The sequence below is a fragment of the Dipodomys merriami genome, unplaced genomic scaffold (assembly GCF_024711535.1).
Source record: "Dipodomys merriami isolate MVZ:Mamm:240054 unplaced genomic scaffold, mDipMer1.0.p SCAF_67, whole genome shotgun sequence".
In the NCBI taxonomy this organism is placed as follows: domain Eukaryota; kingdom Metazoa; phylum Chordata; class Mammalia; order Rodentia; family Heteromyidae; genus Dipodomys; species Dipodomys merriami.
In genome coordinates this window covers 5,908,266-5,934,875 of record NW_027206257.1, presented here as the reverse complement: position 1 = coordinate 5,934,875, position 26,610 = coordinate 5,908,266, and positions in this window count along the sequence as shown.

The window sequence follows — 26,610 nt, the reverse complement described above, 5'->3', positions numbered from 1 at the left end:
GTTAGGTTCAGGGTTAGAGTTAGGGTGAGGGTTAGGGTTAACATTAGGGTTAGGGTTTGGTTTAGGTTGAGTGTTAGGGTTAGGTTTAGGGTGAGGTTGAGGGTTAGGGTTAGCGTTAGGGTTAGTGTTATGCTTATGGTGCAGGTTAGGATTAGGTTTAGAGTGAGGGTGAGGGTCAGGTTTACGGATAGGATTAGGTTTAGGGTTAGGGCTAGAGTTTGGTTTAGGGTTAGGGTGAGGGTGAGGTATAGGGTGAGTGTTAGTGTTAGGGTGAGGGTTAGGTATATGGTTAGGGTGAGTTTCAGGGTTAGGTTTAGAGTTAGGGTGAGGGTGAGTGTTAGGATTAGGGTTAGGGTTAAGGTTAAGGATAGGGTGAGGATTAGGGTTAGGGTTAGATTTAGGGTGAGTGTTAGGCTGAGGGGTAGGGTTAGGGATACTGTGACTGTTAGGTTTAGTGTGAGGATTAGGGTTAGGGTGAAGTTTAAGTTTAGTGTGAGGTTTTGGTTTAGGGTTAGGGTTAGGATGAGTTAGGGTTAGGTTGAGGGTGAGGGTGAGGTTGAGGGCTAGGGTTAGGGTTAGTGTGAGGGTTATTGTTAGGGTGAGCATTAGGTTTAGGGTGAGGGTTAGGGTTAAAGTAAGGGTTAGGGTGAGGGTTAGCGTTAGGGTTAGGGTTAGGGCGAGGGTCAGGGTGAGGGTTATGTTTAGGTTGAGGGTTAGGTTTAGGGTGAGGGTGAGGGTTAGTGTAAGCGTTAGGGTGATGGTGAGGGTTAGGGTGAGGGTGAGGGTTAGGTTTAGAGTTAGGGTTAGGGTGAGTGTTAGGGTTAGGGTTAGGGTTAGGGTGAGAGTTAGGGTGAGGTGTCGGGATACGGTTAGCTTGAGGGTTAGGGTTAGTGTGAAGGTTAGGGTTAGGGTTTGGTTTAGTGTGAGGATAATGTTTAGGGTGAGGGTTAGTTTGTGGGTGAGAGTTAGGGTGAGCGTTAGGGTTAGGTTCATTGTGAATGTTAGGGTTAATGTGATATTTAGGGTGAGGTTGAGGGTGAGTGTGAGGGTGAGTGTGAGGTTGAGAGTTAGGGTTAGGATTAGGGTTAGGATGAGTTTTAGGGTTAGGGTTAGGGTTAGAGTTATTGTTAGGGTTAGGGTTAGGGTTAGGATGAGGGTGAGGGTTATTGTTAGGGTTAGGGTTAGGGTTAGGGTTAGGGTGAGGTTGGGGTTGAGCGTTAGTGTTACGATTAGGGTTATGGTTAGGGTAAGGCTGAGGGTGTAGGGGAGTTTGAGGGTGAGGGTTAGGGTTAAGGTTAGGGTTAGGGTGAGGTCTTCAGTGAGGGTGAGGGTTTCGGTTCGGTAAAGGTTAGGGTTAGGTTGAGGATTATGCTGAGTTTAGGTTCAGGGTGAAGGTTCGGGTTAGGGTTAGGGTGAGGGTTAGGGTTAGGGTGATGTTTAGGGTGAGGGTTAGGGTTATGGTGAGGGTGAGGGTGAGGTTTAGGGTTAGGGTTAGGTTTAGGGTTTAGGGTTAGGGTTAGGTTTAGCGTTAGGGTTAAGCTGAGTGTGATGATCAGGGTGTGGATGAAGGTTAGGGTGAGGGTTAGGGTTAGGGTTAGAGTGAGGGTTACGATTATTTTGAGGGTTATGGTTAGGGTTAGGGTGAGGTAAGGGTTAAGGTGAGGGTACAGGTGAGGGTGAGGGTTTGGATTAGGGTGTGGGTTAGGGTTAGGTTGAGGGTTAGTGTTTGGGTGACATTTAGAGTGAGTGTGAGGGTTAGGGTGAGGATGAGTGTTTGGGTGAGGGTGAGGGTTTGGTTGAGGGTGAGGGTTAGGTTGTGGGTGAGGATTAGGTTAGGGTGAAGGTTAGCGTTAGGGGTAGGGTTAGGGTTAGGTTGAGGGTTAGGGTTAGCATTAGGGTTAGGGTGAGGGGAAGGGAGAGGGGTGGGCTTAGGGTAAGGGTGAGGGTGAGTGTTAGGGTTAGGTTTAGGGTTAGAGTTAGGGTGAGGGTGAGGGTGAGGGTTAGGTTTAGTATTAGGACGAGCTTAAGTGTTAGGTTGAGGGTTAGGGATACTGTTAGGATTAGGGTAAGGGTGAGGGTGTGAGGGTGAGTGTTAGGGTTAGGTTTAGGGTTAGAGTTAGGGTTACGGTGAGGGTGAGACTTATGATTAGGTTAGGATTAGGGTTAGGCTGAGGGTGATGGGGAGGGTGAGGGTGAGGGTTAGGGTTAGGGTGAGGTTTAGGATGAGTGTTAGGCTGAGGGTTAGGGTTAGGGTTAAGGTGAGGTTTAGGGCTAGGTTTAGTGTTAGGATAAGTGTTAGGCTGAGGGTTAGGGTTAGGGTTAGTGTGAGGGTTAGCTTTAGGGTTAGGGTAAGAGTTAGGGAGAGGGTAAACGTTAGGGTGAGAGTTAGGGTGAGGGTTAGGGTCAAGTTTAGGTTTAGGGTTAGGTTTAGGGTGAGGGTAAGGGTGTGGGTAAGTGTTAGGGTGAGGTTTAGGGTGAGGGTGAGGGTTAGGGTGTGGGTGAAGATTAGGGTTAGGGTGAGGGTATGGTTGAGAGTGAGGGTGAGGGTTAGGGTTAGGGTTTGGGTTAGAGATAGTGTGAGTTTGAGAGTGAGGGTTAGGTTTAGGATTAGGTTGAAGGTTAGGGTTAGGTTGAGGATTAGGTATATTGTTAGGGTTAAGGTAAGGGTGAGGGTGGGTGTTATGGTCAGGTTTAGGGTTAGAGTTAGGGTGAGGGTGAGGGTGAGGGTTAGGTGGAAGTTTAGGGTTAGGGTTAGGCTGAAGGTGAAGGAGAGGGTGAGGGTGAGTGTTAGGTTTAGGGTGAGGTTTAGGTTTACGGTTAGGGTTAGGGTGAGGGTAAGGATTAGGGCTATGGTTAGGATGAGGGTTAGGCTGAGGGTTAGGGTTAGGATTAGGGTGAGGTTTAGGGCTAGGTTTAGGGTTAGGATAAGGGTTAGACTGAGGGTTAGGGTTAGGGTTAGTGTGAGGGATAGGCTTAGGTTTAGGGTAAGAGTTAGGGTGAGGGTAAAGGTTAGGGTGAGAGTTAGAGTGAGGGTGAGGTTTAGGGTTAGGGTGAGGGTTAGAGTAAAATTTAGGTTTAGGGTTAGGGTTAGGGTGAGGGTGAGGGTGTGAGTAAGTGTTAGGGTGAGGTTTAGGGTGAGGGTGAGGGTTAGGGTTAGGGTGAGGGTAAGTGTTAGGGTGCGGGTAAGTGTGAGTCTGAGCGTTACGGTTAGCATTAGGGTGAAGGTGAGGGTTAGGGTTAGGATTAGAGTTAGGATGAGAGTAAAGCTTAGTGTGAGGGTTAGGGTGAGGTTGAGGGTTAGTGTTAGGGTGAGTGGGAGGGTAAGTTTTAGTTTGAGGACTAATTTTAGGGTTCAGATTAGGGTGAGTGTTAGGGTTATTGTGAGAGTGAGGGTGAGGGTTAGGTTCAGTATTAGGTTTAGGGTTAGTGTGAGGGTTAGTGATAGGGTTAGGGTTAGGGTGAGGGTCATAGTTAGGGTTAAGGTGAGGGTTAGTCTGAGAGGTAGGGTTAGGGTTAGGGTGAGGGTTAGGCTTAGTGTGAGGTTTAGGGTTAGGGTGAGGGTGAGTTTGAAGGTGAGGGTTTGGGTTAGGGTGAGGGTTAGTGTTAGCGGGAGGGCTAGGTTGGGGGTTAGGGTTTGGGTTTGGGTGAGGTTTTCGGTTAGGTAAGGATTAGGGTTAGGGTTAGGGTGAGGATTAGGGTGAGGTTATGGGTTAGGTTTAGGGTGAGGGTGAGGGTCAGTCTTAGTGTTAGGATGAGGGTTAGCTTTAGGCTTAGGGTGAGTGTGAGGGTTCGGGTGAGGGTGAGGGTGACGGTTAGGGTGTGGGTTAAGTTTCGGTTTAGGGTGAGGGTTAGGATGACGGTGAGTGTTAGGGTGAGGGTGAGGTTGAGGGTGAGGGTTAGGGTTTGGTTTAGGGATAGGATTAGGGTTAGGTTTAGGGTAAGGGTTAGGGTTAGGTTGAGGGTTAGGTTTAGGGTTAGGGTGAGTGTTAGGGTTTGGTTTAGGTTTAGGGTAAGGGTTAGGGTTAGGATTAGGGTGAGCCTGAGGGTTAGGTTGAGGGGTAGGTTTAGGGATAGGGTAAGGGTTAGGGTTAGGGTGAGGGTTAGGTTTAGGTTTAGGGTTAAGATGAGGGTGAGGGTGAGGATTAGGGTTAGGGCTAGGGTTAGGGTGAGGGATAGTGTGAGGGTTAGGTTTAGGTTTAGGGTAAGGGTTAGGTTTATGGTGAGGTTTAGTTTCAGGTTTAGGGTTAGGGTGAGGTTGATGCTGAGGGATAGGGTTCGAGTTAGTGTGAGGATAAGGGTTAGGGTGAGGATTAGGGTAAGGGTGAGTTTTAGGTTTAGCATAAGGTTTAGGGTGAGGGTTAGGGTTAGGGTTAGGGTAAGGGTTAAGGTTAGGGTAAGGGTTAGGGTTAGGCTTAGGGTTAGGTTTAGGGTGAGGGTTAGGCTGAGGGGTAGGGTTAGGGATAGAGTGAATCTTAGGTTTAGTGTGAGGATTAGGGTTAGGGTGAGGTTTAGGTTGAGGGTGAGGGTGAGGGTGAGGGCTAATGTTAGGGTTAGTTTGAGCGTTAGTGTTAGGGTGAGCGTTAGGTTTAAGGTGAGTGTTAGGGTTAAAGTAAGGTTTAGAGTGCGGGTTAGCGTTAGGGTTAGGTTTAGGGTGAAGGTCAGGGAGAGGGTTATGTTTAGGTTGAGGGTTAGGTTTAGGGTGAGGGTTAGGGTTAGGGTGAATATTAGGATGATGGTGAGGCTTAGGTTTAGGGTGAGAGTAAGTATTAGGGTTAGGGTTAGGATGAGGGTTAGGCTGAGGCTTAGGGTTAGGGTTAGGGTGAGGTTTAGGGTTAGGATAAAGGTTGGGCTGAGGGTTAGGGTTAGGGTTAGTGTGAGGGTTAGGTTTAGAGTTAGGGTAAGTGTTAGGGTGAGGGTAAATGTTAGGGTGAGAGTTAGGGTGAGGGTGAGGTTTAGGGTTAGGGTGAGGGTTAGGGTCAATTTCAGGTTTAGGGTTAGGGTTAGCGTGAGTGTAAAGTTGTTGGTAAGTGTTAGGGTGAATTTTAACATGAGGGTGAGGGTTAGTGTCAAGGTTGGGTTTAGGGTTAGGGTTAGGGTGAGGGTTAGGGTTTGGGAAAGTGTTAGGGTGAGGTTTAGGTGAGGGTGAGGGTTAGGGTTAGGGTGAGGGTAAGTGTTAGTGTGAGGGTTAGGGTGAGTCTGAGGCTTATGGTTAGCATTAGGGTGAGGGTGAGGGTGAGGGTTAGGGTTAGGATTAGAGTTAGGGTGAGGATATAGCTTAGGGTGAGGGTTAGGGTGAGGTTGAGGGTGAGGGTAAGTGTTAGGGTGAGGACTACGGATAGGGTTTGGATTAGGGTGAGTGTTAGGGTTATGGTGAGGGTGAGGGTTAGGTTCAGTATTAGGTTTAGGGTTAGTGTGAGGGTTAGTGATAGGGTTAGGGTTAGGGTGAGGGTTAGTCTGAGAGGTTTAGCATTAGGGTTAGGGTTAGGTTTAGGGTTAGGGTGAGGGTGAGTCTGAGGGTGAGGGTTAGGGTTAGGGTGAGGGTTAGTGTTGGGGGGGCTAGGTTGAGGGTTAGGGTTTGGGTGAGGTTGAGGTTTTCGGTTAGGTAAGGTTTAGGGTTAGGGTTAGGGTGAGGTTTTTGGTTAGGGTTAGGGTGAGGGTGAGGGTGAGGGTTAGTGTTAGGATGAGGGTTAGGTTTAGGGTTAGGGTGAGGGTGAGGGTGAGGGTGAGGGTGTGGGTTAAAGTTCGGTTTAGGGTGAGGGTTAAGGTGACGGTGATGGTTAGGGTGAGGGTGAGGATTAGGATAAGGTTTAGGGTGAGGGTTAGGGTTAGGGCGATGAGTAGGGTTAAGGTTAGGGAGAGGGTTAGGGTTTGTGTGAAGGTTAGGGTTAGGGTTAGAGTTAGGTTTAGTATGAGAATAAAGGTTAGGGTGAGGGTTAGGGTGAGGGTTAGGCTTAGTGTGAGGGTTAGAGTTAGGGTTAGGGTTAGGTTTAGAGTAAGTGTTAGAGTTAGGGTGAGGGTTAGGTTTAGGGTTAGTGTTAGGGTTAAAGTTAGGGTTAGGTTTAGGGTGAGGGTCAGGGTTAGGGTTTGGGTGAGTGTGAGGTTTAGGTTGAGGGGTAGGATAAGGGTTAGGGTAAGGGACAGGGTTAGGGTGTGGGTTATGTTTAGGGTTAGGTTTAGGGTGAGGGTGAGGGTTAGGGTTAGGGTTACGGTTAGGGTGAGGGTTAAGGTTAGGTTCAGGCTTAGAGTAAGGGTTAGGGTTAGAGTGAGGGTTATGTTTATGGTTAGGGTTAGAGTGAGGGTGAGGCCGAGGTTTAGGGTTAGGGTTAGTTTGAGGATAAGGATTAGGGTGAGGTTTAGGGTGAGGTTGAGGGTTAGGGTTAGCATTAGGGTTAGGGTGATTTTTAGGGTGATGGTGAGGGTTAGGGTGAGGGTGAGATTGAGCATAAGGGTTAGGGTGAGTGTGAGGGTGATGGTTAGGGTTAGGGTTAGGGTGAGGATAAGGGTTAGGGTTAGGATTAGCGTTAGTGTAAGGGTTACGCTGAGGTTGAGCGTGAGGGTTAGGGTGAGGGCTATGGTGAGAATGAGGGTTAGGGAGAGGATGAGGGTGAAGTTGATTGTTTCGGTTAGGTAAGATTTAGGGTTATGGTTAGCATGAGGATTAGGGTGGGGTATGAGGTTTAGGCCGAGGGTTAGGGTTAGGGTGAAGGTTAGGGTGAGGCTGAGGTTTAGCGTGAGGGTTAGGGTTACAGTGAGGTTAGGGTTAGGGTTAGGTTGAGGATGAGGTTTATGTATAGGTTAAGGGTTCGGGTTATGGTGAGGGTTAGGGTTAGGGCAAGTGTTAGGGTGAGGATGAGCGTTAGGTTTACGGTTAGGGTGAGGTTTAGGGTTAGGCTTAGGGTTTGTGTAAGAGTTAGATTTAGGGTAAAGGTTAGGGTTAGGGTTAGGATTAGGGTTAGGGTTAGGGTTAGGGTGAGGGTTAGTGTTAGGGTTAAGGTTGGGGTTAGGTTGAGGGTACGTGTTAGGGTGAGGGTTAATGGTAGGGTGAGGGTTATTGTTAGGGTGAGGGTTAGGATTACGGTTATTGTTAGGGTGAGAGTTTGGTTTAGGGTTACGGTTAGGGTAGGGGTTAGGGTTAGCGTGAGGGTTAGGTTTAGAGTGATGTTTAGGATGACGGTGAGCATTAGGGTGAGGGTGAGGGTGAAGGTGAGGGTTAGGGTGAGGGTTAGGGTTAGGGTTAGGGTTAGGGTTAGGATTAGGGTTAGTGTTAGGGTTAGAGTAAGGTTTAGGCTGAGGGTGAGGGAGAGGATGAGGTTGCGGGTGAGTGTTTCGGTTAGGTAAGTGTTAGGTTTAGGTTTAGGGTGAGGATTATGTTGCGGGGCAGGGTTAGCTTGTGGGTGAGGTTGAGTTTTAGGTTGAGGGTAAGTGTTAGGGTGATGTTTAGGGTGAGGGTGAGTTTTAGGGTGAGAGTTAGGGTTCAGGGAAGGGGAAGGGTTAGGGTGTAGGTGAGGGTTCGGGTTCGGGGGCAAATTAGGGTTAGGGTTAGAGTTCAGGTTAGGGTTCAGTTTAGGGTTAGGGTGAGTGTTAGTGTGAGAGGTAGCGTTAGGGTTAGGATGAGGGTTAGTCTTAGTGTGAGGGTTACGGTTAGGGTTATTGTTAGGGTTAGTGTGAGGATGAGAGTTAAGGTGAGGGTTAGGGTGAGACTGAGGGTTAGGGTTAGCCTTAGGGTTAGGGTGAAGGTTTGGGTGGGGGTTAGGGTGAGGGTTAGTGTTAGGGTTAGGGTTGGGTGAGGGTTAGGGTGAGTGTAAGGGTTAGGGTGAGGGTTAGGTTGAGGTTGAGGGATAGGGTTATGGTGAGGGTAAGGTTTAGGGTGACGGTAAGGGTGAGGTTGATATTTAGGGTTAGCATTAATGTTAGGAAGAGGGTGAGGGTTAGGGTGAGGGTAAGGGTTAGGGTTAGGGTTAGGGTTAGGGTTAGGATTAGGGTTAAGATTAGAGTTAAGGTTAGGGTGAGTGTTAGTGTTATAGATAGGGTGAGGGTGAGGGTTAGGGTAAGGGTTAGGTTCAGGGTTAGAGTTAGGGTGAGGGTTAGGGTTAACATTAGGGTTAGGGTTTGGTTTAGGTTGAGTGTTAGGGTTAGGTTTAGGGTGAGGTTGAGGGTTAGGGTTAGCGTTAGGGTTAGTGTTATGCTTATGGTGCAGGTTAGGATTAGGTTTAGAGTGAGGGTGAGGGTCAGGTTTACGGATAGGATTAGGTTTAGGGTTAGGGCTAGAGTTTGGTTTAGGGTTAGGGTGAGGGTGAGGTATAGGGTGAGTGTTAGTGTTAGGGTGAGGGTTAGGTATATGGTTAGGGTGAGTTTCAGGGTTAGGTTTAGAGTTAGGGTGAGGGTGAGTGTTAGGATTAGGGTTAGGGTTAAGGTTAAGGATAGGGTGAGGATTAGGGTTAGGGTTAGATTTAGGGTGAGTGTTAGGCTGAGGGGTAGGGTTAGGGATACTGTGACTGTTAGGTTTAGTGTGAGGATTAGGGTTAGGGTGAAGTTTAAGTTTAGTGTGAGGTTTTGGTTTAGGGTTAGGGTTAGGATGAGTTAGGGTTAGGTTGAGGGTGAGGGTGAGGTTGAGGGCTAGGGTTAGGGTTAGTGTGAGGGTTATTGTTAGGGTGAGCATTAGGTTTAGGGTGAGGGTTAGGGTTAAAGTAAGGGTTAGGGTGAGGGTTAGCGTTAGGGTTAGGGTTAGGGCGAGGGTCAGGGTGAGGGTTATGTTTAGGTTGAGGGTTAGGTTTAGGGTGAGGGTGAGGGTTAGTGTAAGCGTTAGGGTGATGGTGAGGGTTAGGGTGAGGGTGAGGGTTAGGTTTAGAGTTAGGGTTAGGGTGAGTGTTAGGGTTAGGGTTAGGGTTAGGGTGAGAGTTAGGGTGAGGTGTCGGGATACGGTTAGCTTGAGGGTTAGGGTTAGTGTGAAGGTTAGGGTTAGGGTTTGGTTTAGTGTGAGGATAATGTTTAGGGTGAGGGTTAGTTTGTGGGTGAGAGTTAGGGTGAGCGTTAGGGTTAGGTTCATTGTGAATGTTAGGGTTAATGTGATATTTAGGGTGAGGTTGAGGGTGAGTGTGAGGGTGAGTGTGAGGTTGAGAGTTAGGGTTAGGATTAGGGTTAGGATGAGTTTTAGGGTTAGGGTTAGGGTTAGAGTTATTGTTAGGGTTAGGGTTAGGGTTAGGATGAGGGTGAGGGTTATTGTTAGGGTTAGGGTTAGGGTTAGGGTTAGGGTGAGGTTGGGGTTGAGCGTTAGTGTTACGATTAGGGTTATGGTTAGGGTAAGGCTGAGGGTGTAGGGGAGTTTGAGGGTGAGGGTTAGGGTTAAGGTTAGGGTTAGGGTGAGGTCTTCAGTGAGGGTGAGGGTTTCGGTTCGGTAAAGGTTAGGGTTAGGTTGAGGATTATGCTGAGTTTAGGTTCAGGGTGAAGGTTCGGGTTAGGGTTAGGGTGAGGGTTAGGGTTAGGGTGATGTTTAGGGTGAGGGTTAGGGTTATGGTGAGGGTGAGGGTGAGGTTTAGGGTTAGGGTTAGGTTTAGGGTTTAGGGTTAGGGTTAGGTTTAGCGTTAGGGTTAAGCTGAGTGTGATGATCAGGGTGTGGATGAAGGTTAGGGTGAGGGTTAGGGTTAGGGTTAGAGTGAGGGTTACGATTATTGTGAGGGTTATGGTTAGGGTTAGGGTGAGGTAAGGGTTAAGGTGAGGGTACAGGTGAGGGTGAGGGTTTGGATTAGGGTGTGGGTTAGGGTTAGGTTGAGGGTTAGTGTTTGGGTGACATTTAGAGTGAGTGTGAGGGTTAGGGTGAGGATGAGTGTTTGGGTGAGGGTGAGGGTTTGGTTGAGGGTGAGGGTTAGGTTGTGGGTGAGGATTAGGTTAGGGTGAAGGTTAGCGTTAGGGGTAGGGTTAGGGTTAGGTTGAGGGTTAGGGTTAGCATTAGGGTTAGGGTGAGGGGAAGGGAGAGGGGTGGGCTTAGGGTAAGGGTGAGGGTGAGTGTTAGGGTTAGGTTTAGGGTTAGAGTTAGGGTGAGGGTGAGGGTGAGGGTTAGGTTTAGTATTAGGACGAGCTTAAGTGTTAGGTTGAGGGTTAGGGATACTGTTAGGATTAGGGTAAGGGTGAGGGTGTGAGGGTGAGTGTTAGGGTTAGGTTTAGGGTTAGAGTTAGGGTTACGGTGAGGGTGAGACTTATGATTAGGTTAGGATTAGGGTTAGGCTGAGGGTGATGGGGAGGGTGAGGGTGAGGGTTAGGGTTAGGGTGAGGTTTAGGATGAGTGTTAGGCTGAGGGTTAGGGTTAGGGTTAAGGTGAGGTTTAGGGCTAGGTTTAGTGTTAGGATAAGTGTTAGGCTGAGGGTTAGGGTTAGGGTTAGTGTGAGGGTTAGCTTTAGGGTTAGGGTAAGAGTTAGGGAGAGGGTAAACGTTAGGGTGAGAGTTAGGGTGAGGGTTAGGGTCAAGTTTAGGTTTAGGGTTAGGTTTAGGGTGAGGGTAAGGGTGTGGGTAAGTGTTAGGGTGAGGTTTAGGGTGAGGGTGAGGGTTAGCGTCAAGATTAGGTTTAAGGTTAAGGTTAGGGTGAGTGTTAGGGTTTGGGTAAGTGTTAGGGTGAGGTTTAGGTTGAGAGTGAGGGTTAGGGTTAGGGTGAGGGTAAGTGTTAGGGTGAGGGTTAGGTTGAGTCTGCTGGTTAGGGTTAGCATTAGGGTGAGGGTGAGGGTTAGGGTTAGGATTAGAGTTAGGGTGTTAGGGTGAGGTTGAGGGTTAGGGTTAGGGTGAGTTTGAGGGTAAGTGTTAGCGTGAGGACTACGGTTAGGGTTAGGATTAGGGTGAGTGTTAGTGTTATGGTGAGGGTGAGGGTGAGGGTTAGGTTCAGTATTAGGGTTAGGGTTAGTGTGAGGGTTAGTGATATGCTTAGGCTTAGGGTGAGGGTTAGAGGTAGGGTTAAGGTGAGGGTTAGTCTGAGAGGTAGGGTTAGGGTTAGGGTAAGGGTTAGGCTCAGTGTGAGGGTTAGGGTTAAGGTGAGAGGGTTAGGTTTAGGGTTAGGGTGAGGGTGAGTGTGAGGGTTAGGGTTAGGGTGAGCATTAGTGTTAGAGGGAGGGCTAGGTAGAGGGTTAGGGTTAGGGTGAGGGTTACTGTTAGGTTTAGGCTTAGTATATGGGTTAAGTTGAGGGTAAGGCTTAGGGTTAGTTTGAGTGTTAGGTTTAGGGTTAGGGTTTGGCTTTTGTTGAGGGTAAAGGTTAGGGTGAGGGTTAGGGAAAGGGTGAGGATTAGATTTATGGTGAGGGTTCGGGTTATGGTTAGGATTAGGGTTATTTTTAGGGTTAGCGTGAGGGTAAGGGGAAGGTTAGGTTTATTTATAGGGTTAGGGTGATGGTTAGGGTGTCAGTAAGTGTTAGAGTGAGGGTTAGGGTGAGGTTAGTGTTAGGGGGAGGGGGAGGGTTAGTGTTAGCATTAGGGTTAGGGTGAGGGTGAGGGTTAGGTTGAGGATTAGGGTTGAGTTTAGGGATAGGGTGTGGATTAGGGTTAGGGTTATATATAGGGTGAGGGGTAGGCTGAGGGTTAGGGTTAGGTTTAGGGTGAGGGTTAGGTTTAGTGTGAGGGTTAGGGTTAGGGTTATGGTGAGGGTAAGGGTTAGGTTGAGGTTTAGGGTGAGCGTGAGGTTTAGGGTTAGCATTAGGTATAGGTTTAAGGTTAGGATGAGGGTTAGGTTTAGGGTGAGGCTGGGTGTTAGAGTTACAGTGAGGGTGAGGGTGAGGGTGAAGGTTAGGATTAGGGTTAGGGTTAGGGATAGGATCAGGTTGAGGATGAGGATTAGGGTGTTTTTGAGGGTTAGGGTTAGGGTGAGGGTGAGGGTTAGGGTTATGGTTAGGATGAGTGTTAGGGAAAGGGGTAGGGTTAGGGTTAGGCTGAATGTTAGGATTAGGGTGAGGGTTAGGGGCAAGGTAAGGGTTAGGGTTAGGGTGAGGTTAAGGATTAGTGTGAGGGTGAGTGTTAGGGTTAGGGTTAGGGTTAGGGTGAGGGTTATGTTGAGGGTGAGGGTGAGGGTGAGGGTGATGGTGAGGGTTAGGGTATTGTTTAGGGTTCAGTTTAAGGTGAGGGTTAGGGTGACAGTGAGCATTAGGGTGAGGGTGAGGGTTAGGATAAGGGTTAGGGTGAGGGTTATATTTAGGCTTAGGTTTATGGTGAGGGTGAGGGTGATGGTTAGTGTTAGGGTTACGGTTAGGGTGAGGATTAGGGTTAGGTTTGGGTTAGGGTAAGGGTTAGGGTTAGAGTAAGGTTTAGGTTTAGGGTTAGGGTTAGGGTGAGGGTGAGGCTGAGGGTGAGGTTTAGGGTTAGTGTGAGGATAAGGTTTACGGTGAGGTTTAGGTTGAGGTGGAGGGTTAGAGTTAGCATTAGGGTTATGGTGAGAGTTAGGGTTAGGGTTATGGTAAGGGTTATGGTTATGGTTAGGGTAAGGGTTAGGGTTAGGGTGAGGGTTAGGGTTAGGGTGATTTTTAGGGTGACGGTGAGGGTTAGGGTGAGGGTGAGGTTGAGCATGAGGGTTAGGGTGAGGGTGAGTTTGAGTGTGAGTTTGACGGTTAGGGTTAGGTTTAGGGTGAGGATAAGAATTAGGGTTAGGTTTAGGGTTAGTGTTAGGGTTAGGGTTAAGGTGAGGGTGAGGGTGATGGTTAGGGTTAAACTTAGTTTTATTGTTAATGTTAGGTTTAGGGTGAGAGTGAGGGTGAGGGTTAACATGTGGGTTAGGGTTATGGTTATGGTTAGAGTGAGGGTGAGGGTGAGGGTTAGGGTTAGGATTAGTGTTAGGGATAGGTTTAGGATGAGGGTTAGACTGAGTGTTAGAGTTAGGGATAGTGTGAGGCTTAGGGTTAGGTTTACAGTTAGGTTGAGGGCAAGGCTTAGGGTAAGGTTTAGGGTGGGTTTGAGGGTTAGGGTTAGGGTGAGGTTTATGGTGAGGGTTTGGGTGAGGGTTAGAGTTAGAGTGAGAGTTAGGGTTAGCGTTAGTGTTAAGATGAGAGTTAGGTTGAGAGTTACGGTTAGGGTGAGGGTGAGGGTTAGGGTTAGGGTGATGTTTAGGGTTAGGGTGTAGGTTAGGGATAGGTTTATGGTTAGGGTGATGGTTAGGGTTAGAATTAGGGTGAGTGTGAGGGTGAGTGTTAGGTTTAGGATTAGGGTTAGGCTTAGTGTTAGGCTGAGGTTGAGGGTGAGGGTGAGGGTCGGGGTTAGGGTTTGGGTAATGTTTAGGTTTAGGTTTAAGTTGAGGGTTATGTTTAGGGTTAGGATGAGGGATACGGTGAGGATTATGGTTATGGTTCGGGTGAGGGTTAGATTTAGTGTGAGGGTTAGGGTTAGGGTGAGGGTAAGTGTTAGGGTGAGGGTTAGGGTGAGGGTGAGCAATAGGGTGATTGTTAAGGTTAGGTTGAGCGTATGGATGAGGGCTAGGGTGAGGGTGAGGATTAGGGTTTGGGTTAGGGTTAGGGTAAGTGTTATTGTGAGGGGTAGGGTTAGGGTAATGGTTAGGGTGAAGGTTAGGATGAGAGTGAGGGTTAGGGTTAGTGTGAGTGTGAGGGTGAGGATTACGTGAGGGTTCGTGTTAGAGTTAGGATTAGGGTTGGGGTGAGGGTGAGGGTTATGTTTAGGGTTAGGGTGCGGGTTAGGGTTAGGGTGATTTTCAGGGTGAGGTGAGTGTTAGGGTGACTGTGAGGGTTCGGGTTTGGGTTCAGATTAGGGTGTGGATGAGGGTTAGGGTGAGGGTGAGGGTTAGGGTTAGGTTTAGGGTGTGGGTTAGGGTTAGGGTTAGGATTAGGGTGAAGTTTAGGGTGAGGGGTAGGTTCAGGTTTAGGGTGAGGTTTAGGGTTAGTGTGAGGTTTAGGGTGAGGTTTAGGGTAAGTGTGAGGATAATGGTTAGGGTGAGGGATAGGGTTATTGTTAGGGTTAGGGTGAGAATGAGGGTGAGGGTTATGGTTAGGGTAAGGGTTAGGGTGAGGGTTAGGGTTAGGGTAAGGCTTAGGGTTAGGGTTAGGGTAAGGGTGCGTGTGAGGGTGATGGTTACTGTTAGGTTATGGTGAAGGTGAGGGTTCGGTTTAGGATTAGGGTTAGGGTTAGGTTTATGGTGAGGGTGAGGGTTAGGATTAGGATTAGGTTTAGGGTTAGTCTTTAGGTGAGGTGAGGGTGAGGGTGAGGGTTAGGGAGAGGATTAGGTTTAGGTTTATGGTTAGGGTGAGAGTGAAGGTTAGGTTGAGGTGAGGGTTCAGGTTTGAGTGAGGGTTAGGGTGACGGTGACGGTTAGGGTGAGGGTGAGGTTTAGGTTTAGTGTAGTTTTAGGGTGATGGTTAGGATCAGGGGGACGGTTAAGATTAGGGTTAGGGTTAGGGTTAGGGTGAGGGTGAGGGTTAGGTTTATGGTTAGGGTTAGGGTAAGTGTTAGGATTAGGGTAAGGGTGAGAGCTAGGGTGAAAGTGAGGGTTAGGGTTAGGGTTAGCGTGAGGGTTAGGGTTAGGCTGAGGTTTAGGGTGAGAGGCAGGGTTAGGGTTAGTGTGAGGGTGAGGGTGATCAGGGGGAGGGTTAAGATGAGGGTTAGGGTTAGTGTTAGGGTGAGGGTGAGGGTTAGGTTTATGGTTAGGGTTAGGGTAAGTGTTAGGATTAGGGTAAGGGTGAGAGTTAGGTGAAAGTGAGGGTTAGGGTTAGGGTTAACGTGTGGGTTAGGGTTAGGCTGAGGTTTAGGGTGAGAGGCAGGGTTAGGGTTAGTGTGAGGGTGAGGGTTAGGTTTAGTGTGAGGGTCATGGTTAGTGTTAGGGTTATGGTAAGTTTAAGGGTTAGGGTGAGGTTTAAGGTAAGAGTGAGGTTTAGGGTTAGCATGAGTTTGAGGGGGAGGCTTAGGGTTAGGGTTAGTGTTTGGGTGAGGGTGAGAGTTATGTTTAGGGTTAGGGTGAGAGTTAGGGTTAGGGTGATGTTTAGGGTGAGGGTGAGTGTTAGGATGAGGGTGAGGTTTTGTGTGAGGGTGAAGGTTAGGGTGAGGGTGAGGTTTAGGGTAGGGTTAAGGTTAGGGTTAGGTTTAGGGGGAGGTTTAGGGTGAGGGTTAGGGTTATCATTAGGGTTAGGGTGAGGGGGAGTTTGAGGGTTAGGGTGAGGGTTAGGGTTAGGCTGAGGGTTAGGTTTGGGTTTAGGGTAAGGTTGAGGGTGAGGGTGAGGGTGAGGTTTAGCGTGTGGGTGAGGTTTAGGTTTAGGGTGAGGGTTAGGGTGACGGTGAGGGTTAGGTGTGGGTGAGGTTTAGGTTTAGTGTTAGAGTTAGTTTGACAGTTAGGGTCAGGGTTAATATTAAGGTGAGGGTTAAGTTGAGGGTTAGGGTTAGGGTTAGGTTTAGGGTTAGTGTGAGGATTAGTTTTAGTGTGAGGGTAAGCGTTAGTTTGAGGGTTAGACTGAGGGTGAGGGTTAGGTTTAGTGTTAGGGTGAGCATTTGGGTGACTGTTAGGTTCATGTTTAGGGTTAGGGTGAGGGTTAGGGTGAGGGCAAGTGTTAGGGTCAGGTTTAGATTGAGGGTGACGGATAGAGTTATGGTGAGGTGAGGGTGAGGGTGAGGGTGAGGGTTAGGGTTAGTTTGAGGGTGAGGTACAGGGTGAGGGTTAGGACGAGGATTAGGCTGAGTTTGAGGGTGAGGTTTAGGGTGAGGTTTAGGGTTAGGGTGAGGGTTAGGGTGAGTGGGAGTCAGAGGGTGAGGGTTAGGTTTAGGGTTAGAGTAAAGTTTCAGTTGGGGGTTAGGATTAGGTTAGGGCTAGGTTTAGGCTGAGGGTGAGGTTGAGGTTGAGGTTGAGGGTTAGGATTAGGGTGAGGTTTAGGGTTAGGGTTAGGGTTAGGGTTTGTTTAGGGTGAAGGTTAGTTTTAGGTTTAGGGTTAGGATAAGGTTTAGGCTGACGTTTAGGGTTAGGGTTAGTGTGAGGGTTATGTTTAGCGTTAGGGTAAGGGTGTGGGCTAGTGTGAGGGTGAAGGTTAGGTTGAGGGTTTAGTTTAGGTAAGGGTAAAGGTTATGTTAGGGTGAGGATTAGCGTGAGGTTGAGGGTTAAGGTGAGGGTTAGGGTTAGGGTGAGCGTTAGGGTTATGATTAGGGTTAGGTTTAGTGTTAGGGTGCTGTATAGGGTGAGGGTGAGTGTGAAGGTTCGGGTGAGAGGGAGGGTTAGGGTTAGGGTTAGAGTTAGGGTGAGCGTGAGGGTTAGGGTGAGGGGTAGGTTTAGGGTTAGGGTGAGGATGAGGGTTAGGTTTAGTGTTTGGGTTAGGGTTAGGGTGAGGGTGAGGGTGAGGGTTAGTGTGAGGATTAGGGTTAGGGTGAGCATGCGCATAAGATTGAGGGTGATGGTTAGGGTTAGGTTTAGGGTGAGGGTGAGCATTAGGGTGAGAGTGAGGGTTCAGTTGAGGGTGAGGGGTAGGGGGAGGGTTATGGTTTGGGTTCGGGTTAGAGTTAGGGTGAGGGTGTGGGTGAGGGTTAGGTTTAGGATTAGTGTTAGGGTTAGGGTTAGGCTGAGGGTGAGTGTGAGGGTGAGGGTGAGGATTAGGGTTAGGTTGAGGGTTATGGTTAATGTCAGGGTTAGGGTTAAGTTGAGGGATAGGGTTAGGGTTAGGTTTAGGATGAGGGTTAGGCTGTGGGGTAGGGTTAGGGTTAGGGTGTGGGTTAGGTTTAGTGTGAGTTTTAGGGTTAAGGTTAGGGTCAGTGTTAGGATTAGGGTGTAGGTAAGGGTTAGCTTGAGGGTTACATTGAGGGTGAGGTTTAGGGTTAGGGGTAGGGTTAGGGTGAGGTTAAGGTGAGAGCTAGGGTGAGGGTGAGGGTTAGGGTTATGGTTAGGGATAGGGCTAGGATTAGGTTTAGGTTTAGGGTTAGGGTTAGGGTGAGTCTTAGGCTGAGGGGTAGGGTTAGGTATAGGGTTAGGGTTAGGTTTAGTGTGAGGGTTAGGGTTTGGTGTAGGGTTAGGGTGAGGGCTAGGGTGAGTGTGAGGGTGAGGGTTAGGTTTAGGGATAGGGTGAGGATTAGGGTTAGGTTTAGGGTTAGGGTGAGGTTTAGGCTGATGGGTAGGGATACAGTTAGTGTGAGGGATAGGTTTAGTGGGAGGTTTAGGGTTAGGTTTAGGGTTAGTGTTAGGGTGAGGGTTCGGGTGAGGGTTCGGGTTAAGGTGTGGTTGAGGATTAGGGTTATTGTGAGGACTAGTTTTAGAGTTAGGGTTACTGTTAGGGTTAGGGTTAGGCTGAGGGTAAGGGTTAGGGTTAGGGTGATTGTGAGGGTAAGGTTTAGGGTTAGTGTTACGGTTAGGGTGAGGGTTCGGGTTAGTGTGAGAGTTAGGGTTAGGTTTAGGTGAAGGTGATGTAAGGGTTAGGCTTAGGGTTAGGGTGAGGGTGAGGGTTAGGATTAGAATTAGGGTTAGGATTAGGGTTAGGGTGAGGTTGAGGTTTAGTGTTAAGGTGAGGGTTAGGGTTATTGTTAGGGTGCGGGTGAGGGTGAGGGTTAGGGTTAGGGTAGGGTTAGGTTTAGGCTTAGGGTGAGGTTGATGGATAGTGTTCGGGTAAGGGTGAGGGCTAGGGTGAGGGTGAGTGTTAATGTGAGGGTGAGGGTGAGGGTTTCGTTTATGTCAGGTTTCGGGTTAAGATGAGGATTAGGGTGAGGGTGAGGGTTTCCTTTACATCAGGTTAGGGTTAAGCTGAGGTTAGGGTTACAGTGAGGGTTAGGGTTAGGGTTAAGGTGTGGGTTAAGGTTAGGGTGATGTTTAGGGTGAGGGTGAGGGTTAGGGTGAGAGTTAGGGTGAGGTTTAGGGTTAGTGTTAGGATTAGGGTTTGGGTGAGTGTGAGGTTTAGGGTTAGAGTTAGGGTTATGGGGAGGGTTAAATTGAGGGTCAGGGTTAGGGTAGTGTTACGGTTAGGGTTAGGATGAGGGTTAGGTTGAGGTTTAGGGTTAGGGTTAGGTTTAGGGTTAGGATGAGCGTTAGGCTGAGGGTTAGGTTTAAGGTTAGTGTGAGGTTTAGGTTTAGGTTAGGGTTAGGGTTAAGGTTTGGTTAGGGTGAAGGTTAGTTTTAGGTTTAGGGTTAGCATTAGGTTTAGGCTGAGGGTTAGGCTACGGGTTAGTGTGAGGGATAGGTTTAGGGTTAGGTTTATGGTGTGGACTATGGTGAGGGTGATGGTGAGGGTTAGGGTTAGTGTTAGGGTTAGGGTTAAGTTCAGGGGTAGGTTAAGGGTAAGGATTAGGTTAAGGACTAGGGGTTAGGCTGAGGGTGAGGGTGAGGTTGAGGGTGAGGGTTAGGGTTAGAGTGAGGGTTAGATTAAGGGTGAGACAGAGGGGGAGATTTTGGTTTAGGGTTAGAATTAGGTTGAGGGTAAGGGTTAGGATTAGGGTTAGCACTAGGTTTAGGCAGAGGGTGAGGGTGAGGCTGAGGGTGAGGTTTAGGGTTAGGGTGAGGGTTAGGGTTAGGGTTAGTTTTAGGGTGAGGGTTAGGGTTAGGGTTAGGGTTTGGTTAGGGTGAAGGTTAATTTTAGGTTTAGGCTTAGATTAAGGTTTAGGCTGAGGGTTAGGGTTAGGGTTAGTGTGAGGGTTAGGTTTAGGGTTAGAGTTAGGGTGTGGGCTAGGCTGACGGTGAGGGTTAGGGTGAGGATGAGGGTGAAGCGTTAGTTTAGGTAAGTGTTAAGGTTAGGTTAGGGTGAGGATTATGGTGAGGTTGAGGGTTAAAGTGAGGGTTAGGGTTAGGGTGCGGGGTAGGGTTACTGTGAGGGTTAGGATTAGGGTTAGGGTGAGGGTGAGGGTAAGGGTTAGTGTGAGGGTTAGGGTGAGGGTGTGGTTTAGGGTTAGAGTTACGGTTAGGATTAGGGTGAGGGTGAGGATTAGGATAAGTGTTGGGGTGAGGGTTAGGGTTGGGGTGAAGTTTAGGGTTAGGGTTTGTGTTAGGGTGAGTGTGAGGGTTAGGGTTAGGTTTAGTGTTAGGAATAGGCTGAGGGTGAGGGTTAGGGTGACGTTGAGCGTTAGGGTTATGGTTAGAGTGATGGTGAGGGATAGGGTGAGGGCGATGGTTATTGTGAGGGTGAGGGTGAGGTTTTCGTTTACGTCAAGGATAGAGTTAATCTGAGGTTAGTTTTAGGGTGAGGGTTAGGTTTAGAGGTAAGGTGAGGTTTAGTGTTAGGTGATGTTTAGGGTGAGGGTGAGGGTTAGGGTGAGGGTGAGGATTACGGTATGGGCGAGGGTGAGGGTTAAGATTGGGAATACGGTTAGGGTTAGGGTTAGACTGGAGTTGATGGTGAGGGTGAGGGTGAGGGTTTGGATTAGGTTAGGTTTAGGGTTAGGGTGAGGGTTACGGTTTCTGTGAGGGTTATGGTTAGGGTTAAGGTTAGGGTTAGGGTGAGGGGAAGGGTTCGAGTGAGGTTTAGGGTGAGGGTGAGGTTTAGGGTTAGGGTTAGATTTAGGGTGAGGGCTTGTGTGAGGGTGAGGGTTAGTGTGAAGGTAAGGGTGAGGGGTTCTTTTAGCCAGGGTTTAGTGTTATGGTGAGGATTAGGGTGAGGGTGAGGGTTAGGTTGAGGGTTAGGTTTAGGTTGAGGGTTAGGGCAAGGGTTAGAGTGAGGGTTATGGTTTGGATGATGTTTAGCATGAGGGTGAGGGTTATGGTGAGGATGAGTTTTTGGGTGAGGGTCAGGGTTCGAGTGAGGGTAAGAGTTAGGGTGTGGTTGAGGATTAGTGTTAGGTTGAGTATTAGCATTAGATTTAGGGTTAGTGTGAGGGTGAGGGTTAGGGCTAGGGTTAGGTTTAGGTTGACGTTTAGGATTAGGGTTAGGTTTAGTAGGATTGTTAGGGTGAAGGGTAGGGTTAGGGTTAGGGTTAGGAAGAGTGTTACGGTGTCAGTGAGTGTTGGGGTGAGGGTCAGGGTAAGGGTATGGGTGAGGGTTAGGTTTAGGGTGAGGATTAGGGTTAGAGTTAGGTTAATGGTGAGGGTAAGGGTTAGGGTGAGGTTTAGTGTGAGGCTTAGGGTTAGGGTTAGGGTTAGGGTTAGGGTGAGAGTGAGGGTGAGGTATAGGGTTTGGGTTAGGGTTAGGGTGAGGGTTAGCGATAGGTTTACGGTTAGGGTGAGAGTGAAGGTGAGGGTTAGGGTAAGGTTTAGGGTTAGAGTTAGGATGAGGGTGAGGGTTAGTATTAGGGTTAATATTTGAGTTAGCCTGAGGGTGAGGGTGAGGGTTAGGTTTAGGGTAAGTGTTAGGGTTAGGGGTACGTTTAGGGTGAGGGTGAGGGTTAGGGTTAGGGTTAGGATGAGCGTTAGGCTGAGGTTTAGGGTTGGGGTTAGTGTGAGGGTTAAGAATTAGGGTTAGGGTTAGGGTTAGGGTGAGGGTTGTGGTTAAGTTTAGGATTAGGATAAGGGTTAGGTTGAGGGTTAGGCTTAGTGTTAATGTGAGGGTTAGGTTTAGGGTTAGAGTTAGGTTTAGGGTCAGGGTAAATGTTAGGGTGAGGGTTGGGGTGAGGGTGAGGGTTAGGGTTAGGGTGAGGGTTAGGGTGAGGGTGAGGGGGAGTGTGAGGGTTTGGTTTAGTGTTAGAGTTAGGGTGAGTGTGAGGGTTAGTAGTAGGGTTAGCTCTAGGTTTAGGCTGAGTTTGAGGGTGAGGTTGATTGTGAGGTTTAGGGTTAGGGTGAGGGTTAGGGTTAGGATTAGGTTTAGGGTGAGGGTTAGTGTTAGTGTTAGGGTTAGGATGAGCGTTAGGCTGAGGGTTTGGGTTAGGGTTAGTGTGAGGGTTAGGATTAGGGTTAGGGTTAGGATTAGGGTTTAGTTAGGGTGAAGTTCTGTTTTAGGTTTAGGGTTAGGATAAGTTTTATCCTGAGTCTTATGGTTAGGATTATTGTGAGGGTTAGGTTTAGGGTTAGGGTTAGGGTGTGGGCTAGGTTGAGGGTGAGGGTGAGGGATTAGTTTATGTAAGGGTTAAGGTAAGTTTAGGTTGAGGATTAGAGTGAGGTTGAGGGTTAAGGTGAGGGTAAGGGTTAGGGTTAGGGTTAGGTTTACTGTGAGGTTTAGGGTTACGCTAAGCGTGAGGGTGAGGGTAAGGGTTAGGGTGAGGGTTATGGTGAGGGTGAGGGTTAGGATTAGAGTTAGGGTTAAGATTAAGGTGAGGTGGAGGGTGAGGGTTAGTGTTAGGGTGAAGGTTAGGGTTGGGGTGAGTCATAGGGTTAGGGTTAGGGTTGGGGTGAGGGTGAGGTTGAGGGTGAGCGTGAGGTTTTTGTTTACGTGAGGGTTAGGGTTAAGATGACGTTAGGGTTAGGGTAAGGGTTAGGGTTATGGTTAAGGTGAGGTTTACGGTTAGTGTGATGTTTAGGGTGAGGGTGAAGGTTAGGGTGAGGGTGAGGGTTAGGGTAAGTGTCAGGGTGAGGGTTTGGATTGGGAATAGGTTAGGGTTAGGGTTGGGCTGAAAGTGAGGGTGAGGGTGAGGGTGAAGCTGAGGGTTAGGTTTAGGGTTAATGTTAGGTTTAGTGTTAGGGTGAGGGTAATGGTTACTGTGAAGGTTATGGTTATGGTTAGGGTTAGGGTTAGGGTAAGGGTAAGGATTAGAGTGAGGTTTAGGGTGAGGGTGAGGTTTAGGGTTAGGGTTAGGATTAAGGTGAAGGCTAAGGTGAGGGTGAGTGTTAGTGTGAGTTTTAGGTTGAGGGTTTATTTTAGCCATGGATTTGGGTTATGGTGAGGAATAGGGTGAGGTTGAGAATTAGGTTTTGGGTTAGGGTTAGGATGAGGGTTTGGGCTAAGGTTAGGGTGAGGGTTAGGGTTTGGGTGATGTTTAGCGTGAGGGTGAGGGTTAAGTGAGGGTGAGGGTCAGGGGGTGGGTGAGGATTAGGGTTAGGTTGAGTGTTCGTGTTAGGTTTAGGTTTAGTGTGAGGGTGAGGGTTATGGGTAGCATTAGGGTTAGGTTGAGGGTTTGGATTAGGGTTAGGGTTAGTCTGAGGGTGAGGGTGAATGGTAGGGTTAGGGTTTGGGTGAGGTTTAGGGTGAGGGTGAGTGTTAGGGTGAGGGTGTGGGTGAGGGTTACTGTTAGGTGTAGGGTTAGGGTGAGTTTAAGGGTGAGGTTTAGGTTTAGAAATAGGGTTAGGGTTAGGGTGCGGGTGAATGTTAGGTTTAGGGTGAAGATTAGGGTTAGAGTTAGGTTTATGTTGAGGGTAAGGGTTAGGGTGAGGTTTAGTGTGAGGGTTATGGTTGGGGTTAGGGTGAGGGTGAGGTATAGGTTTTGGGTTACGGTTAGGGTGAGTGTTAGGTATAGGTTTAGGGTTAGGTTGAGGGTGAGGGTGAGGGTTAGGGTTAGGTTTAAGGTTAGAATTAGGTTGAGGGTGAGGGTTAGGCTTAGTATTAGAGTTAGCCTGAGGGTGAGGGTGAGGGTTAGGGTTAGTGTGAGGGTTAGGGTTAGGGTTAGGGAGAGGGTTAGGTTTAAGTTTAGGGTTAGGATCAGGGTTAGGTTGAGGGTTAGGTTTAGGGTTAGTGTGAGGGTTAAGTTAAGGGTTAGGGTAGGGTTAGGGTCAGGGTAAAGGTTAGGGTGAGGTTTAGGGTGAGGGTGAGGGTAAAGGTTAGTGTGAGGGTTAGGGCGAGGGTGAGGGTTAGGGTTAGGGTGAGGGTTAGGGTGAGGGTTAGGATAAGGGTTAGCGTGAGGATAAGGGTTAGGGTGACGGTAAGGTTGAGGGTGAGGGATAGGATTATGTTGTGGGTAAGGGTTAGGGTGAGGTTTAGCGTGAGGTTTAGGGTTAGGGTGGGGGTTAGGGTTAGGGTTAGATTGAGGGTTAGGGTTAGGGTGATGTTTATTGTGAGAGTATCCTTTAGGGTGAGGGTGAGTTTTCGGGTGAGCATGAGGGTTAGGATGAGGGTGAGGGTTAGGGTTACAGTTAGGATTAGGGAGACGGGTAGGGTGAGCATTAGGGTTAGGATTAGGGTTTGAGTGAGGATGAGGGTGAGCGATAGGGTGTGGGTAAGTGTTATGGTTAGGGTTAGGGATAGGGCTAGGGTGAGGGTGAGGGTTAGTATGAGGGTGAGGGTTTCCTTTACATTAGTGTTACGGTTAGGGTGAGGATTAGGTTGAGGGTGAGGGTTAAGCTGAGTTTAGGATTAGTGTGATGGTTAGGGTTAGGGTGATGTTTAGTGTGAGGGTGAGTGTTCGGTGAGGGTGAGGGTGAGGGTGAGGGTTAGTGTTAGGGTTAGGTTTAAGTTGAGGGTGATTGTGAGTGTTAGGATTAGGAATAGGATTAGGGTTAGGGTTAAGCTGATGCTGAGGGTCAGGGTGAGGGTGAAGGTTAGGGTCAGGTTTAGGATTAGGGTTAGAGTGAGGGTTACGGTTAGTGTGAGGGTAATGGTTAGGGTTAGGGTGAGGGTAAGGATTAGGGTGAGAGTAAAGGTTAGGGTGAGGGTTAGGGCGAGTGTGAGGGTTTGGATTAGGGTTTGTTTTAGAGTTAGGGTGAGGGTTAGGATTTGGGTGATGTTTAGAGTGAGAGTGAGGGTTAGGGTGAGGATGAGGGTTCGGGTGAGGGTGAGGGTTCGGTTGAGGGTGAGGGTTAGGGTGTGTGTGAGGATTAGTTTTAGGGTGAGGGTTAGCGTTAGGGGTAGGTTTAGGGTTAGGTTGAGGGTTAGGGTTAGGGTTAGGGTGAGGGGTAGGGAAAGGGTTAGGGTGTGGTTTAGGGTGAGGTTTAGGGTGAGTGTGAGGGTTAGGTTGAGGGTGAGGGTGAGGGTTAGGGTTAGGGTTTGCGATAGACTTAGGGTGAGTTTGAGGGTGAGGGTTACGTTTAAGATTAGGGTGAGGGTTAGGGTTAGGTTGAGGGTTAGGGTAGTGTTAGGGTTAGGGTAAGGGTGAGGCTGAGAGTTAGGTTTAGGTTTAGGGTTAGAGTTAGGGTGAGGGTGAGGGTGAGGCTTAGGATTAGGTTAGATTTAGGGTTAGGCTGAGGGTGATCGAGAGGATGAGGTTGAGGGTTAGGGTTAGGGTGAGGTTTAGGTTTCCGGTTAGGGTTAGGGTGAGGGTTAGGATTAGGGTTATGGTTAGGATGAGGGTTAGGCTAAGGGTTGGGGTTAGGGTTAGGGTGAGGTTTAGGGCTAGGTTTAGGGTTAGGATAAGGATTAGGCTGAGGATTAGGGTTCGGGTTAATGTGAGGGTTAGGTTTAGTGTTAGGGTAAGAGTTAGGGTGAGGGTAAAGTTTAGGGTGAGGGTTAGGGTGAGGGTGAGGTTTAGGGTTAGGTTGAGGGTTAGGGTCAATTTTAGGTTTAGGGTTAGGGTTAGAGTGAGGGTAAGGGTGTGGGTAAGTATTAGGGTGAGGCTTAGATTGAGGGTGAGGGTTAGCGTCAAGGTTAAGATTAGGATTAGGGTTAAGGTGAGGGTTAGGGTTTGGGTGAGTGTTAGGGTGAGTTTTGGGGTGAGGGTGAGGGTTAGGGTGAGGGTAAAGTGTTAGGGAGAGGGTTACGGTGAGGCTGAGGGTTATGGTTAGCATTAGGGTGAGGGTGAGGGTTAGGGTGTAGTTTTGGGTTAAGGTTAAGGATAGGGTGAGGAATAGGGTTAGGGTTAGGTTGAGGGTAAGGGTTAGGGTGAGGGGTAACATTAGAGTTTGGGTGAGGGTTAGGTTTAGTGTGAGGGTTAGGGTTGGTTTAGGGTGACGGTAAGGGTTAGGGTGACGGTTAGGTTGAGTGTGAGGTAGGATGAGGGTTAGGGTTAGGGTGAGGGTTAGGGATAGGTTTAGGGTTAGAGTGAGGGTTAGGGTTAGGGTTAGGATTAGAGTTAGGGTGACGGTAAGGCTTCGGGTGAGGGTTAGGGTGAGGATGAGAGTTAGGGTTAGGGTGAGGGTGAGGGTAAGTTTTAGCATGAGGACTAGTGTTAGGTTTAGGATTAGGGTGAGTGTTAGGGTTATGGTGAGGGTGAGGGTGAGGGTTAGGTGCAGTATTAAGGTTAGGGTTAGTGTGAGGGTTAGTATAGTGTTAGGGTTAGGGTGAGGGTTAGAGTTAGGGTAAAGGTGAGGGTTAATCTGAGAGTTAGGGTTAGGTTTAGGGTGAGAGTTAGGCTCAGTTTGAGGGTTAGGGTTAGGGTGAGGGTTAGGGTTAGGTTTAGGGTGAGGGTGAGGGTGAGTGTGAGGGTGAGGGTTAGGGTTATGGTGAGGGTTAGTTTTAGGGGGAGGGCTAGGTTGAGGGTTAGGTTGAGGGTGAGAGTGAGTGTGAGCTTTTCGGTTAGGTAAGTTTTAGGGTTAGGGTTAGGGTGAGGATTAGGGTGAGGTTGTGGATTAGGGTTAGGGTGATGGTGAGGGTGAGGGTGAAGGGTTAGTGTTAGGATGAGGGTTAGGGATAGGGTTAAGGTGAGGGTGCGGGTGAGGGTGAGGGTTAGGCTTAGTGTTAATGTGAGGTTTAGGGTTACGGTTAGGGTGAGGGTTAGGATTAGGGTTAGGTTGAGGGTTAGTGTTAGGTTGATGTTTAGTGTGAGGGTGAGGGTTAGGGTGTGGGTGAGTGTTTGGGTAGAGATAGAGTTAGGGTTAGGGTTAGGGATAGGGTTAGGGTTTGGGTAAAGTTTAGGGTGAGGGTGATGATTAGGGTTAGCGTGAGGGTTAGGGTTAGGTTTAGGGTTAAGATGAGGTTTAGGCTGAGGGTTAGGGTTAGGTTCAGGGTTAGTGTGAGGGTTCAGGTTAGGGTGAGGGTTGGATTTAGGTTTAGGGTTAGTATAAGGGATAGGGTGAGGGTTAGTGTTACGGTTAATATGAGTGTTAGGTTTAGGGTTAGGGTTTTGGTTAGGTTGAGGGTAATGGTTAGGGTGAGGGTTAGGGTGAGGCTGAGGGATAGGTTTAGGGTGAGGGTTAGGTTGAGTGTTAGGATTATGGTTATGGTTAGGGTAAGGCTCAGGGGGAAGGAGAGGTTGAGGGTGAGCGTTAGGGTTAAGGTTACTGATAGGGTGAGGATTTCGGTTAAGGTTAGATTTAGGGTGAGGGTTAGGCTCAGGGGTAGGGTTAGAGTTAGGTTGAGGGTTAGGTTTAGTGTGAGGTTTAGGGTTAGGGTTAGAGTGAGGGTTAGGTTTAGTGTGTTGGTTAGGGTTAGGGTTAGGTTGAGGGTAAGGGTTAGGGTGAGGGTTAGGGTGAGGCTGAGGTTTAGGGTTAGCATTAGTTTTAAGGTTAGGGTTAGGATGAGGGTTAGGGGGAGGGAGAGGGTGAGGGTGAGGGTAAGGGTTAGGATGAGGGTTAGGTTTAGTGTGAGGGTGAGGGTTATGTTTAGTGTGAGGGTGAAGTTTAGGTTTAGGGTGAGTATTAGGGTTAGGGTAAGGGTGAGGGTTAGGGTTAGGGTTAGGGTTAGGGTGAGGGTCAGGGTGAGGGATAGGTTTAGGTTGAGGATTAGATTTAGGGTGAGGTTTAGGGTTTGGGTTAGGGTAAGATTTAGGGTTAGGGTGATGTTTATTGTGAGGGTGAGTGTTAGGGCGAGTGTGAGTGTTCTGGTGAGGGTGAGTGTTCGGGTGAGTGTGAGGATTAGGGTGTGGTTGAGGGTTAGGGTTAGTATGAGAGTCAGGGTGAAGTGTAGGGATAGGGTTAGAGTGAGGGTTAGGGTTAGTGTGAAGGTTAGAGTTAGGGTTAGGGTTAGCGTTAGTGTGAGGATAAGAGTTAGGGTGTGGGTTAGTGTGAGGGTGAGGGTTAGG